This window comes from Triturus cristatus, chromosome 8 (genome assembly GCF_964204655.1).
Source record: "Triturus cristatus chromosome 8, aTriCri1.1, whole genome shotgun sequence".
Lineage (NCBI taxonomy): Eukaryota > Metazoa > Chordata > Amphibia > Caudata > Salamandridae > Triturus > Triturus cristatus.
The window spans coordinates 600,082,638-600,098,034 of NC_140591.1; positions in this window are offsets into that span (position 1 = coordinate 600,082,638).

The window sequence follows — 15,397 nt, forward strand, 5'->3', positions numbered from 1 at the left end:
GTCTTTCCAATTGACAGTAATTTGTTGAATGGCAACCGCCAACAATAAGTCTATAATCCTGACATTAAGAAGGGTATCATCCCAGATGGGCAAATACTTCCCAAGAAGATGTGAGAGAAAGAGAAAGGAAACTTAGTGTCGTAAATTAAGTTAATTTGAGACCATACTTGTTTCCAAAAGCGGTGTACCTGGGAACAATTGAATAACATGTGAAAGAGGTCAGCATTGGGGGAAGAACATGACCAACATGTGTCTGGAATTGATGAAAAGCGTTTAGATAGAGTAGCTGGTGAAAGTAACAATCTATAATAGACAAAGAATAATGTTTGGGTAATATTCGCTGCTCTAGAGGCTTTACGTAATTTGGTCATACACCATTCCACATTGATAGTGGCCAACACGTAGCAAAATCCTGTTCCCAAGCTTCTTCCGTTCTCGTCTTCCGTCTTGTCCCCAATACTTTGGAGGTGCTTATAACTAACAGAGGCCTTGGGTGTAGTTAATAACACGGTCTGAAGACTGGCAGAGGAGTTCAATGTGTCAGAAGTGTTTGGGATAGCGGGAAAGAGATTGCTGTTTTGAGTAAATTATATTTATTGATAAAGGATGTAGGTAAATGGAATAACTGCTGGAGCTTATCAAAGGGTATATATTGTGATTCGGAAAATAATTGATAGATCCATATTAAGCCTCTTTGTCTCCAAGTCTTCCAGTAAAAGGGTTTGTTATGGAGTAATACATTTTTATTATGCCAAATCCTTGTGTGTAAGAAGGATTTTTTAGAGTCATAAGTAAGGTGAGAGGGTATCTTAGAAGTGTGTTTTATTATGGGAGAAGAAATGGATTGTGGCTTGTGTGAAAAAGAAAGGTACTCACAAAATGAGTAAGGAGTAAGAAAAAGGCGCTCCACTGATGTCCAAAGAGGACAATCATCCGTAGAGTCAAGCAACAATAAAGAAGCCTGAGGAAAATCTGAAAAGTTTACTCCACCTTCTGATTTAGGGCGAATTATTTTAACAGGGACATTCTAGGTTTTTTGTTACCCCACAAAAAAGAGGATAAAATGGAGTTGACTTTTTAAAATAATTTAGTTGTAATGGGGATCGGGATGTTCGAAATGGTGTATAAAACTATAGGTGCTAGCATCATCTTTATGGTGTCCAGACAACCCCACCAAGATAAGTAGAGAGGATGCCATCTGGCAGTCAAGTCTGAGATCTTTTGAATACACTCAACCATACATAAGACTACTGTTCCATGAAATTGAAGATATGAAGTGTAAACGTAAGTATTTAATCGCATTCGGACTCCATTTAAAGTGGGAGACCTGAAAGTCTGAGCTGAAGGTGTATTTCGTTAAAGGCAATATTTCACACTTGTCATTATTCAGCTTATATCCAGAGATAGAAGAGTAGGCTCTCACCTGCGCTAAAAAGGCAGGAATTGACTCTTCCGGTTTAGATAAGAAAAGCAAAATGTCATCTGCGTAAGCCGCAAATTTGATGTGAGCATTCGGTGTTTCAAAACCACATATATTGGGATTTTGGCGTAATTTGGAAAGGAACGGCTCAAGGGCTAAATTAAAAAGGAAAGGCGATAGAGGACAGCCTTGACGCACTCCTCTTCCTAGATTAAAAAAAGGGAGAGTAAGCCATTAGCACATATTGCTGCTCGTGGATTAGAGTAAAGAAGAGATAACAAATTTATAAAATTTGGACCAGATCCAAACCACTTTAGAGTATAAAATAAATATTTCCATTCTACTCTGTCAAAAGCATTTTCGGCATCCAGCGCTATTGCTGCTAAAGAATGATCAAGATGGGACGATTTGGATAAAATATTGAAATAGAGTCGAGTATTATCCGTAATGACGCGACACTTGACAAAGCCAGATTGTTCCTTCCCTAGCAAAATCGGTAAAAAGGAGTCAAGGTGGATGGCTAATGCTTTAGAATTTTTGTTATAGTCGATATTAACCAGCGAGATGGGTCTGTAGTTTTTGCAAAATTTTGAATCCCTACCCTCCTTAGGGATAAGGCAAATGTGGACTTCTGAGAAGGAACCGGAGGAACCATTGGAGGAAATAAAAAACATAATAAGTGAATGTAACCTAGGAAGTAAAAGCTTAGAAAAATGAGTATAAAACTCAACAGTAAAGCCATCCGGGCCAGGGGCTTTGTCCTTTTTAAGATTTTGGAGAGCAGTAAGTAATTCCTGCTGGGAAAGACCAGACTTCAAAGGAGATAAGTCGAGAGGTATCTGCTGAGACCGTTGAATGTCAGAGAAAAATTGTGTTAATAAGTGATCCGTAGGATCAGTTTCTGAGGAATATAGGGATTTATAAAAAAGAGCAAATTCATTAAGAATTTCGGCATCTTTAAACTTTAAGACTAACTGTTCGTCAAAGACGGAATCGATATTTAATTTGTTTTGGCGAATCTTTAAATAGTTAGCTAATATTTTCCCTCCCTGCTCTATTTTTACCCCCATAGAATTTCGCGTTGGATTTTAACAAGTAGAGGGAAGCATCTTCCGTTGCTTTTTTATTAAAGTCCAATTTGGCCTTAACAAGGGATTTCAAGCAATCCTCTGAATGAGATGTATAATATGAATGTTCAAGTGCTTTAATATCCCGAAGGAGATCCGTTGTAGTCTTACGAGTACATTTTCGCTTCTTTGCCACGAAATTAATAATGAAATCTCTTGCTGATGCTTTAAATGCATCCCAAATAGTTGCCAGTGACAACGAATCTGTATGATTCCTCTCAAAATATTCAGTGAAGAAAGAAGTAAATGACGCTGAGAATTTGGGGTCTAAGAGGAGAGCGTTATTGAAACGCCATCTTCTAGGAGCAGTGTTCCTGGGCAATATATCAAAACCAATGGAGATGGGAGCATGATCTAACAATAGAATGGGACCAATGTCTGCAAATGTGAGAGATTGTGAGATATTATGAGAGACAAACACGTAATCGATTCTGGATTGGGTATGATATGTTGAGGAGTTGAAGAACCAGAACCTTTTGGACCTGGCGGCGCAGGGTACGCCTTAATCTCCTGGCTTCTCCTGCTTAGCTACACAGAGGCACGGGGACACTCTGTCGGTGTAAAAGATCAGATTTATTAGCTGCAGCTAGTACAGTTGTCCCAGAAGTACACAAGGTAGGTTCTCAGGAGACTGCCACTTCACTCCGTGGCGCACAAACTTTTATAGCACATATGTAAAGTATACATTAACCAAATACACACCCAGAACATATAAGAAAGAGCCAATAAGAAAAGTTGGAAAACAGGACAGCACCAATAGGAAAGGTTTGAAAACAAAGTATCAGATGACTCGAAGAAGCCTCTCCTCCAACTGTGTTTGTCACCCCTCCCTCAAACTAATTCATTAACAGATCCACAACTAACTTGCAGGTGGTGAGATACGTTTGTGTGTGTTGGAGGACAGTTGTGAAACGAGAGAATGCTAGCAGAGGACAGCGAAGGCCAGACGATAAGATAAAGTCAGAGGCGAATAGTGTGAACCAACAGATAGTTGAGACGGGGATAAGAAAAACCAGACAGGGATTAGTGTACTCGAGTTCAGTGGCAAGATGGCGGCCAGCACTCTGGCCGAGTAAGCCGGTATCGGTACCCTCTCCGGATGACCTGCTAGAATTTACCGCGTTACAGTGTGGTTCATAAATCAGAACAGCAGTGGCTTTTTTGGAAATGATCCGGTGGCTTCATTTAAACAGAATACTGCATTGCTTATCATCGGTTCGAGGCTTACCGGGGGACAGCCTGTCATTGCTGGATCGGGATACTCAGCGTCTTCAACGGCTCCAGAATTTCCAGCGTTACAAACTTGCTTTCGGCTTCGGCTGCCGTAACGTTAAGATGCCTCCAAAAACAAAGAATCCCTCTTCTAAAACGACAGCGAAAAACACCGTGACAATGTCATCAGTACCCCCCGCATCTCTCGCTGCGAAGCAATTCTCCCCGCCAGCAACCGTGTTTTCAAAAGGCAAGCGATCGGAGGGTGCAGCAGCTAAACTTACGAAAGCGGGTTTGCCTCCAGTCCCCGCGATGTTTAAAATACGTCAAAATGCTTCCACTGCTTCTAATGAAACTTTGCAGAGCCCAGAAGCGGGGAGTTTCTCGGTAGTTACTACTGCAATTAATAACTCCGGCAAGGATCCAAATGCTCTCGATCCCGCTATGGCCCCTGTAATGACTGTACTCTCGTCTGCTAAGGGTGGCAGCAACAAGGGGGACCCCACAGACTTGTCGTTCCTGACAAAAGGTAGGACTGCTTCGGAGAACACAGGTGAGAAGCTTGCAAGTGCCCAAGCCACGCTTGGAACGGTTTCACAGACCAGCAGCATGCTGGGTAATGTAGTCTCTACAGGTGTATCTCCTAGCATGCAGCCAGTGGTTCAGCACTCTCGTTCTATGGATCCGCAGCAGGCTTCTATACCTTCTAAACCCTCAAATATGGACGCCGATATGGACGGCGATAATTTCTATTCCTTATCCGACCATACTGGATCTTCAGTTGCCGATGATGGATTGGATAAGGACTGGACTGATGACGAGGACACGGAATTGGGGGACTGGCGTCTCAATCAAGTTTTGAATCCCCCTGACACCAGAAGGGTTCCCACTACAGTACGTAAGGTGCCACAAGATTCAGGCAGCAACATAGACTCCCTGGCATGGGATTATTCATTCTCTGGACAGCCTACGGATCAATCTAAAACTCAGGATCTCGCTATTCAGGAATTAGCCTCTAATTCTAACTCTAACTCCAATCTATACCCTCCACCCGGTGAGATGTCTTTGGCAATAATTTACCAAACTATTATGGCACACCGGGAAGAAACTAGACAAGAGAGCGCGCGGGCGCAAGCAGCATGTCGTAGAGTCCAAAATTCGCTACGCAGAGTGATTAAATCATGTGCGGACATTGCATCAAGAGTCACTGAGGCCGAGACTCGGATTTCGTCAATGGAAGATGACTTAGTCACCCAAAAATCTACCTTAGAGGCGATCCAATCCCAACGGGACGATATCCATTGGAAATTGGTGGACATTGAAAACCGCGCCCGAAGAAATAACCTAAGAGTTCTGGGTATTCCCGAGGGTAAAGAAGGTACCGACACTCGTCAGTTCGTGATTGATCTATTTACCGAGGCGTTCCCGGAGGTCAAGGAGTGGGACTGGCGCGTAGAAATTCAACGCGCCCACCGTTTTCCTTTCAAGCCAAAGGCACGTTCAGGTCAAATAGCAGATAGACCCCGTGCTATTCTGATATGTTTACACAATTTCTTAGCCCGAGAGAGGATCTATGATCTAGCTAGGCCTGACAGACAAGATCAGCGAAGGGATGTCAATTCTTCGTCCGGCCTGACTTTTGTCCAGCCACAGTAGAACGGAGGTGGCAGCTCCGTCAGCTTATTGTCCCATTTCAGGCAAAAGGCGCACAGGTTTTTCTGCTTTTTCCTTCTAAACTTAAAGTTATTCACCAAGCTCAGACAAAGTATTTCGAGTCTGAAATTCTGGCTAGAACCTTTTTGGACTCAATCTAGAAAGTAATTATAATGGGACTTTAAAGTTACTAGCTGTGATCTACCTGTAACCGTATGATCCCTTTTTTTTTTTTTTAGGGGAGGCAATGCATCATATGGGGACTTACTATGTCTTGCTTATGTTTGTTTGCTTTGTTTATCACTTCCATTGCAATACCCCTGGGACAATGATGAAGATAGCAGTAGCATTCGGAGGGGGGGGCGTCACGGCCCATACCGGTTTCTCCATCACTTGGACTGCGGTCCTACTGCCTAGGAGGGGGGGTGCATCTGGGTGCAGGGAGGGTGTTTGCCAGGGGAGAAGGGGGGGTTGGGTTAAGGGCTGGGGCAGCACCTGGGGTGGGTGGGGGGGTGGGTTGGAGCCAAAAAAAAAAAGCAGCTTGGAAAGATATTGTGATTTTTTATTATGCCAATTGTTTCAGTACTACAGTCGTGATTCTGGTCTACATAGTTTTTTGTCGAAATGGCGGTGGCTAAAATACGAATAGCATCATGGAACATCTGTGGTCTCAACAATGGTAAGAAAAGAGCACTATTCTCAACCATTGTTCACAAACTACATTTAGAAGTGATATGTTTACAGGAAACTCACATACCCTGGAACAAACGCGATTCATTAAAAATTCCTGGTTTTGATTTGATTGGCTGCTCTCGACAATCTTCGACGACAAGAGGGGTGGCAATCTTATTAAGGCGAGGGGTGGGATCCTGCCCTAGAACATTACAAGATAATGGGGGGCGCTGGGTCATCGCTGAGCTTCTAATTGGCGGCACTTTATTCACCATCTGTTCAGTATATGGCTCTAATGTCGATGACCCGGTGGTCTTAAATTATTTAAACGTTGAGCTAGCTTTGTGGCCTCAGCCTCTATGTCTATGTGGCGACTTTAATATAAATTTTGCATCTGACTTCAATCTTAACGATAGCCAGGGATGCTACTTGGGTAAGAAACCGAGAGTATACAGGTCATTACATGCATTAGTTCAGGAACATTCTATGATCGACCTCTGGTACCACCATTTTAAATATTTGGATGGGTACACATTCTTTTCCACGCCACATAGGAAAATGGTGCGGTTGGACTATATTTTTTTCTCTGACCAATACGTAGACCTCACTTTAATTTCAATTCTACCCCGCATTATCTCTGACCATAATCCGCTGGTCATTACTCTTATTTTGAACCGAATTGTTAAACCTAGTAAATTATGGATTTTTGAGAGAAAGCTCTTGACAGAACAGCTGTATTTAGACCACATGAGGCCGTGGCTGTCTGAATTCCTAAACATTAATAGAGATTCAGCCTCTAGTAAAATTGTTTGGGATGCACTGAAAGCATCAATCCGTGGTGAAACTAAGAGTTTTTCATTTTTGAGGGAGGAGCCTAGCGCGCAACCAAGATGGCCGAGGTGCGAGGCTCCCGAGGACCTCCGCGACCTCCTACGTTTATCCTGTCTTCATCCTGAATCGGTTGAGGGGACTGTGTCGGTGAACCTGAGCCGAGGTGGTACCCGTTCTCCGTTTTTGAATCGGACCCCGGGTGCCGTGATGAGCATCGATTGAAGTTTGCGGCCTGCTCCTCTCCTGACCCCGGACTTTAGTTGGGGGGCGATTCAGTGGGGAAGTGAACAACAACGGCGGGACGAGCCTGGCGACTCGCGTACCCCACACTTTCACTTTCGCTTTTGAGTCTCCTTGCCGCCATCGCGAGTGGGATCACGGCGCTTCTTTGTGTGGTGGTTGCCTCGCTGGGGGATCCTGCCTGCCTGCGGGGACCTGCTCCGCCTTCCTGAGGTGACCTCCGGGGTCCTCGGCCTCGATTGCTCGTCTACCGCTGCATGACTCGTGGGGGTGCGAGATACAAGACGATGGCCACGAAGCAGGATGGAGATCGGCTGAAGGCCAAGTCGACCCGGCATGGCGCCGCACTTCAAGTCAACATTATGGATCGCTATACCCTACCGAAAGGTTCTCCCGGCGGGTCGCATAAGTCTTCCGAGTGCGCCGCGGATGCCCCGGATTTGCCGACGGATCTGACTTTGCAGGACGTCATGGGCGCCATAGCTGAGATGAAGACCTCGGTGGGTCAACAATTCGACACCCTGGCGCACAAACTCGACGCGGTCCTCATCGATGTCAACCTTGTTAGAGCAGATCTATCCAAGACAAATGACCGGGTTGACTCTTTGGCCCATACCGCGTCGGGCCTCACGACTGAGGTGGCGGCCCTCCAGGCGGAGGTACGCCGGCTCCGGCAGGCCAGTGCGCTCACGGATCGGCGACTGGAGGACTCCGAGAGCAGGGCCCGGAGGAACAACGTTCGCATTATCGGAGTGCCTGAGGGGCTTGAGGATTCGGCGGCGGATCTCTTTGTGGAGGATCTAATTTCTACTCATCTCCAGCCTCGAGGACTGAGTAAGTTCTTTGCGGTGGAGAGGGCCCATAGAGTTCCTGGCGGCAAGCCGAAGGTCGGAGCCCCCCCGCGGCCTCTTATTGCCCGTATCTTCAACTTTCGGGACAGGGATGCGATTTTTCAAGCTTCCAGACTGCGGAGGCCGCATAAGCTGGAGAACATGGAGGTGAACTTTTATCCTGATTTCACGCAGGCAGTCCAGAAGCAGACACTGGGTTTCATGGGCGTCAAGCGGCGGCTTCGAGATATGAACTTAAAATACGCAATGCTTTTCCCGGCCAGGCTGCGTGTGGAGTCTGATGGTCGCACTCACTTTTTTGACCGTCTTGAGATGGCCGGGGACTGGTTGGACACTTTGTCTGGGGGACATGATCGGGATGGGATGGGGGCAGCGGGAGGAGAGTGCCCACCGGACCGAGTATGAGGTATTGACACTGGGGCTCATTCCTGATGATGCCACTTTTCGGCCAAGCTCAGGGTTTCTTGACTGTTGTGTCTCGTTCCCCCTCCATTGGAGGTTGTGCTGTGTCTCGAGGGGGTTCTCTTTCCTCCTCTAGGGGGTCTTTGTAGTTTAGTTCACACAGGGGTGACAGGCACACTGCAAGTTGGGGGGGCTGTCTGGGCTCATGCAGGGGTGCAGGGAGGGGGGAGTTTTGTTTGGGATGTTGGGTTGGGGTTGGGTATTGTTTGTTTGTACCACAAGGCAGAAGTATTGTTGTGCTGTATCTAAAGTGCTCTCTGGGGGAGACTGATCGGTTTTGGCTGTGATGGGGGGTAGGGGACTGAGACTTTTGTCCTGGAATGTTAATGGACTGGGGGACAGGATAAAACGGGGGGTGGTCCTGCAGTTCTTAAAACGGATTTCACCTGATATTGTATTTCTGCAGGAAACACACCTTATTGGTAATTCCTTCCGTGCCATGAACAGGCGGGGCTATCGCCTTGTAGCTCATTCGGGCTTCACCTCTGGTTCGAGGGGTGTGGGCATTATGGTTAAAACTTCGCTCCCGCTGGAGGTTGATGAGGTGCTCCATGATGATAGGGGACGGTATACGGCTCTGGTGGGTAGATTGGAGGGTAAAGTGATTGTTTTGGTTTCTGTTTATGTCCCGCCGGGGTTGCAGACGACTACTTTCGCTGATCTGGGGCGCCTTCTTCTTGGACTGCCGGAGGGGACTTTAGTGGTTGGGGGGGATTTTAACGCTGTAATTTCCGGAACTGAGGATCGTCACCCGCCCAGGGATCTCCCCCGCGCCCAAGCTTGGTTGTCTGGCCTCTTGGATACCCTGGGACTGGTGGATTGTTGGCGGCTGAAACACCCTGCGCAGGTACAATACACCTTTCATTCCGGGGCTCATGGTAGTCTTTCGAGGCTTGACTATGTTCTGATGCCAGCAGCACAGGCGGGGAGGGTTGGGGAGGTGCGGTATCTGGCTCGGGGTATTTCAGACCACTCCCCGCTCTTGTTGCACTTCGATATTGTCCCGAGGGGGGAGGGGAGGGTGATCCCGATCAACCCCTGGTACCTGCGTGACCCCGCAATTCGCGCAGATTTGATTAAATCCCTTGAGCAATATTTTGGGGATAATGTGGGATCTGTGTCGTCTGCTGTTTCTCTGTGGGAGGCGTTCAAGACGGTAATCCGGGGGGAGGCCCTATCCCTCATTTCCCATTCCAGGAGGCGCGAGCGGGAGGAGGTGACCCGTATCGAATCTGAGATAACTGAGTTGGAGGGTGATCTGGATTGTGGTGTCACAGACGACAAACTGCATGCTCTCAGGCTCAAACAAGCGGACTACAAGGCCCTAGTCACAGAGGCGGCCAGGGGCCTGAGTAGGGAGCAACAGGGGCGACTGTATGATGTGGGTGATAAGGCTGGAAAACTGATTGTGTGGCTGGATAAAAAGGAGAGAGCGAGTCGAGTTGTCCCGTCGGTTGAGAGACTGGATGGTGTGTGTGTCACTGAGCCGGAGGAAATTGTTGATTGCTTCGCTGAGTATTTCCGCGGGGTGTATTCCCCGATATCTTCCCGCTCGGAAGAGGATTCCCACGACCTGCTTAAAGATATTGCGCTGCCTTCCCTTTCGGAGGAGGATAAATTGTTGATGGACGCGGCTCCGACATCTGAGGAGATTGCCCTCGCCATACGTTCGGTCGCCTCTGGCAAGGCCATGGGTCCTAATGGCCTCCCCATCGAATTGTACAAATTGCGGCCGGATACACTGGCTCCGCATCTCCGTGATATGTTCCTCGCGGCCTGTTCGGCGGGTTCCCTCCCGCTGGACCAGCGTCTTGCCACTATTGTGGTTATTCACAAGGAGGGGAGGCCGCGGGATCGGGTCACGTCTTACAGGCCCATTTCGCTGTTGAATGCGGAGCCGAAAATTCTGGCCAAGGTGCTGGCTAATCGGCTGGTCAGCGTGGTATGCGATCTGATCCATCAGGACCAGTCCGGCTTTATCCCTCATCGCAACACCGCGCTTAACCTGCGGCGTCTACATGGGGTGCTCTCGAGGGTCCCGTTCATACGTGAGCCAGCCATTTTGGCGTCCTTGGACGCCACTATGGCGTTCGACACGCTCGAGTGGCCGTATATCTGGGCGACGCTGGCGAAGTTTGGGTTTGGCCCGGGATTCATTGGCTGGGTGAAATTGTTGTACTCCGGACCAGTGGCGCAGGTGGTGGTGAATGGTAGAGTGTCGGCTCCTTTTGAATTGGGCAGGGGCACGCGGCAGGGCTGCCCACTGTCGCCGCTCCTCTTTGCGCTCGCCTTGGAGCCCCTGGCGGAGTGGCTGCGGTGGCACCCTTCGATTCGTGGTCTCCGATGGACTCCTGAGTATGAGGATCGCGTTTCCCTTTACGCGGACGATATTCTTTTGTACCTTGCTTCCCCGCGTGAATCGTTGATTGTGTTAGTGGATGTACTGTGTTCATTTGGCCGCAACTCCGGCCTAGTCATCAACTGGGCTAAATCCTGTGTATATGTCCTCTCAGGGGAGGCTCCTATCCTTCCGCGGGATTGTCCTATCCAGGTTGCTCCGCAGGGATTTAAGTATCTGGGTATCTTTATTACCCTGGACTCTGCGGCCCGATATAAACAGAACCTACTCCCCCCCCTCCAGCGCCTGAAGGAGGATGTGGCGCATTGGAGGCGCTTGCCGCTCTCGCCACTCGGCCGTGCGGCGCTGTTTAAAATGATGTCGTTGCCCCGTTTCTTATACGCTCTACAAAACACGATGGACGTCGTCCCGGCTCGCTACTTTTGGGAGGTGGAGGGTCTGCAGCGCCAACTGTTTTGGGATGGGAGGCCGCGTATCGCCCTCGCGAAGCTGACGCTCCCGTGGTATGACGGGGGGGTCGCCCTCCCAGACATCAAACGGTATTACTGGGCCTCCCAGCTGGCTGCGATAAACCACGGGCTTTATGGGCCCGCCCTCAACCCGGCTTTTGAAATGGACAAATTGTTGTTGCCGGGTGGCGACTACAATCGTGCGCTCTACTCTAGATCGCTCGACGCACGTTTGACGGGTCCTACACGGGTCGCGGTACGGGTGTGGCACGCGGCAAACTTGGCGATGGGGTGGAAGGATCGGTTGACCCGGGCGACGCCATTGTATGCATCTGAGCGATTGGGCTGCTTGTGGACTACGAAAGGCTTTGAGAAGTGGGATACGATTGGCATCAGCAGGGTGGGCGATCTCTGGACGAGGGGGGATTTAAAACGTTTGATGTGCTGCAGACGGAATTCCAGTTGCAGGACAGGGAGTACTTCCGGTATATACAGGTTCGTCACGCGCTGTGTTCTGTATTCCCGGATGTGGCGTCCATCCCGGAGTGCTCCCCTCTGGAAGATAGAGTGCTAGACGGGCATGTACCGGATGGCACTATCTCATTGATTTATAAAAAGCTCATCAACGATCGCTCGGGACTGCTGACTGGCCTTCGTGAGGCATGGGTTGCCGATGGATTGGAGCTGGATGACGAGGACTGGGTATCTGCTGTGGCCTCCCCGAAAGAGGTGGCCATACCGGCCCGCCTTCGTTTCGTCCAGCTCAAAATACTCCACAGGGTCTACGTTACGGGGCCGGGTCTGATGCGTATGGGATATGCCGTGGATGGGATGTGTAAGCGTGGGTGTGGTTTGTTAGGGACCTTCTTCCATACTTTGTGGGAATGTCAGGAGGTGGCGCGATTCTGGCGTGGTGTACATGCGGTGTTGCAAGCGGTCACGCATGTGACGCTGTTTCCCGAGGCTAGGAGAGGCCTGTTGAATGTGTGGGAACCGACTGACTACACGGTGTCGCAAACGTGGTGGGTGACACTGGGATATATGGTGGCCAAGCGTGACATAGCACAATTGTGGGGCTCCCAGAGGTCACCAACGGTTTCGGTATGGAAGGACAACATGGATTGGTGTATGTTTCGGGAAAAGGTAGTGTATGTGGCGAGAGGTAAGCCTGGGAAGTGGGTGAAAGTGTGGGGCCCCTGGAACTCCTATCGTGGCGGGATTTGTACCCCGCCACTGACGCCTGACTTGGCGGCGGCCCAGTCTCCCTAGTCTGCTTGTTCCCTTGATTCTGTGTCATCGTGCCCACTTTGTTTCTGTCCCTGCCTGTCCCCCCCCTATTCCTGTGGATCGGTAGGTTCCTCCCTAGGGGAGCACATAATGTTGCTTAGACTTTTGCTGCCTTGTGGGTTTGTTTGTAGTTTTTCATTAAAAAATGGAACCACCATTTGGGGGGTCTGGACGGTGTGGCCGCAAACGCTTCTTTCGACTTCTGGGTCCTTTACCACTTGCCGCTTGTGTTTTATAACTGTGTTTTATGATCTCACTGTTTGCTAGCGGCCGGCCTGGAGGTTGTAGGCCCATATTTGTATATCTATTGCATTCTGTAATAAAGGTTTCAAAAAAAAAAAAAAAAAAAGAGTTTTTCATTTTTTCATCGTAAGCAAATTCAAGATCAGATTAAGACCCGGCTTGAAGCCTTACGATGTGCAGAAATTCAGCTTACTGATGCGATCAGGGAAGGTCGGGATCTTTCGCATAGCCAAACCCAGGTAGCCAATATCAGAGCTTCGTTGCTTGAGTTCTTTGGTCAGGACCTTGCAGCTAAATATCTTCAGTACCGGTCCACGATGTTCGAGTTTGGTGAACAGTCAGGTAGGGTCCTGGCTAAACGACTACAGCAATAAGCTACAGCTAATCGTATTGCTAAGATTCAGGACACCCATGGGAATATTCAAGATACCCCAGAATCTGTCTTATCTGTTTTCCTCGAGTTTTATACATCCCTCTATACGGAAGAAATTAAGGATTCAACTACAGATTATAATATTAGTACCTTTCTAGCAGATCTTAACACTTCAAGAGTAACGGACCAACAGAACATTATTTTGGCAGCACCTATAGAATGGGATGAGGTGGAAACTGCATTGAATGCATTGGCGAATGGCAAAGCTGCATGCCCGGACGGAATTCCTTTGGAATTTTATAAAATATTCCGGTCAGAGATCCGCGAGGACTTTTTGAAGATACTTAGAGAGGCACAATTAGGTCAGATTCCTGACTCTTGGTGCTATACCACTATAATCCTTTTTAAGAAGAAGGATAAGCCAGAACTTGACCCTGCATCGTTCCATCCGATATCACTAATCAATACTGATAATAAAATATTTGCAAAAATTTTGGCAACAAGGCTAGCATTGGTGATATCACCATTGGTTTCTATCCGCCAGCATGGATTTATTCCAGGCAGGAACACGACGGACCATGTCCGCCGCGTTATTGCACTCTTAGACTGGGCCCAGGTCACGGCCTCCCCCCTTGGCGCAATCCTGCTGGACGCCGAAAAAGCGTTCGACAGGGTTGCCTGGGAGTTTCTCTGGCGGGTCCTGCATTGGAAGGGGATTTGTGTCAATTTTATCCATGCTTTGCAGTCATTATATATAACCCCTCGGGCAACCATATCTATATCTGGACAGACTTCAAGGTCTTTTCCAATCAGCAGGGGTACCCGACAAGGTTGCCCCTGCTCTCCCCTGCTGTTTGCTTTGTATATAGATCCATTTTTGAGTAAACTTGAACTATGCCCGAATATAGCTCCTGTTAAGATCAACACAGTCGAATTTAAAGTCCTTGCATATGCAGACGATATTATAGTGATAACCACAGATGTCTCCACTTCATTTTTAGCAATTAAAGAGGCAGCCAAACATTATGGTCAGTATTCGGGCTATAAGCTTAACGCCCAGAAAACACAGGTGGTCCAAACGGTTACGATGGGCCCTTCTACCGCGCCGGTGGTCCAGAGCGCACGTTATCTAGGGATAGTAATAACAGCGGCAATCGAAAGATTGCCTGATATGAACATCTTGCCTATTATAGATAAAGTTAATTTCACACTACGTAGATTAGATAATTTACATTTGTCTCTGTTTGGTAGACGCAATGTTTTAAAGATGTTGATACTTCCTAAATTTCTTTATGTATTTAGGACCATCCCACTGGAGTTTACTCAGTCCAGCCTTCTCCGTGCAGAGAGATGCTGTAATAGGTTTCTATGGGGCTACCGCCAACCACGTAGGGCTGCAAAGTGGATGCAGCTACCACTGGAAAGGGGAGGGTGGTCTGTACCTAACCTGTTGTTATACAGCTGGACTGCGTTGATCCAACATTTTTCTGTCCCGCTGTTTGGGGACAGAGCTAGTCTCCCGCCATGCAGGGCACCATCTATTTTTGAGATAGGCCTGGGGCAAGCAGCTAAGGGGGTATTAACGTCAGTACTTGAACCCAGCTATTACAAAAAGACTAAATTTAAAGTTATTACCTCCATGTATTCAATATGGCATAAGGTCCGTCGTAGATGGGCAATCCCAGGTATTAACTTTTATACCCCCTTGTCAGCAGCCAGCTTGCTTCCGTCTATCTTTCAAGACAATGTTACAATACGATGGCAGCTTCAAGGTATTAAGACAATAGGGGATTTGGCTTATGAGGGGAATATGGCTTCTTTTCTTTTTTTTAAAGATAAGTTTACACTAGATACCCATGACTTTTTCAAATATTTACAGGTTCGCAGTTATCTTTCTACACATTTGCATAATACTCCAACTTTATTTTGTAGGAATACACTCATGGATTTAATTTTTAAAAATTCACGAATTGGGGCAATTTATAGAAACTTACTCTCTGCATTACCTGACGATACACTGATATTTAAAGCCAAATGGGAAGATAAGTTTTGTAAGCCTGATATTGACATAGCTCAAGTGTTAGATCTCTCTGGTAAGGTCTTAATCTCCGGTAGCTTACGTTCTCAAAGTTATATGGCTTTGTATGACCTTTATTATACTCCAGCCAAAATTTACAGATGGGGTGGCAGGGGCGGTCATACCTGTCCCAGATGCGGC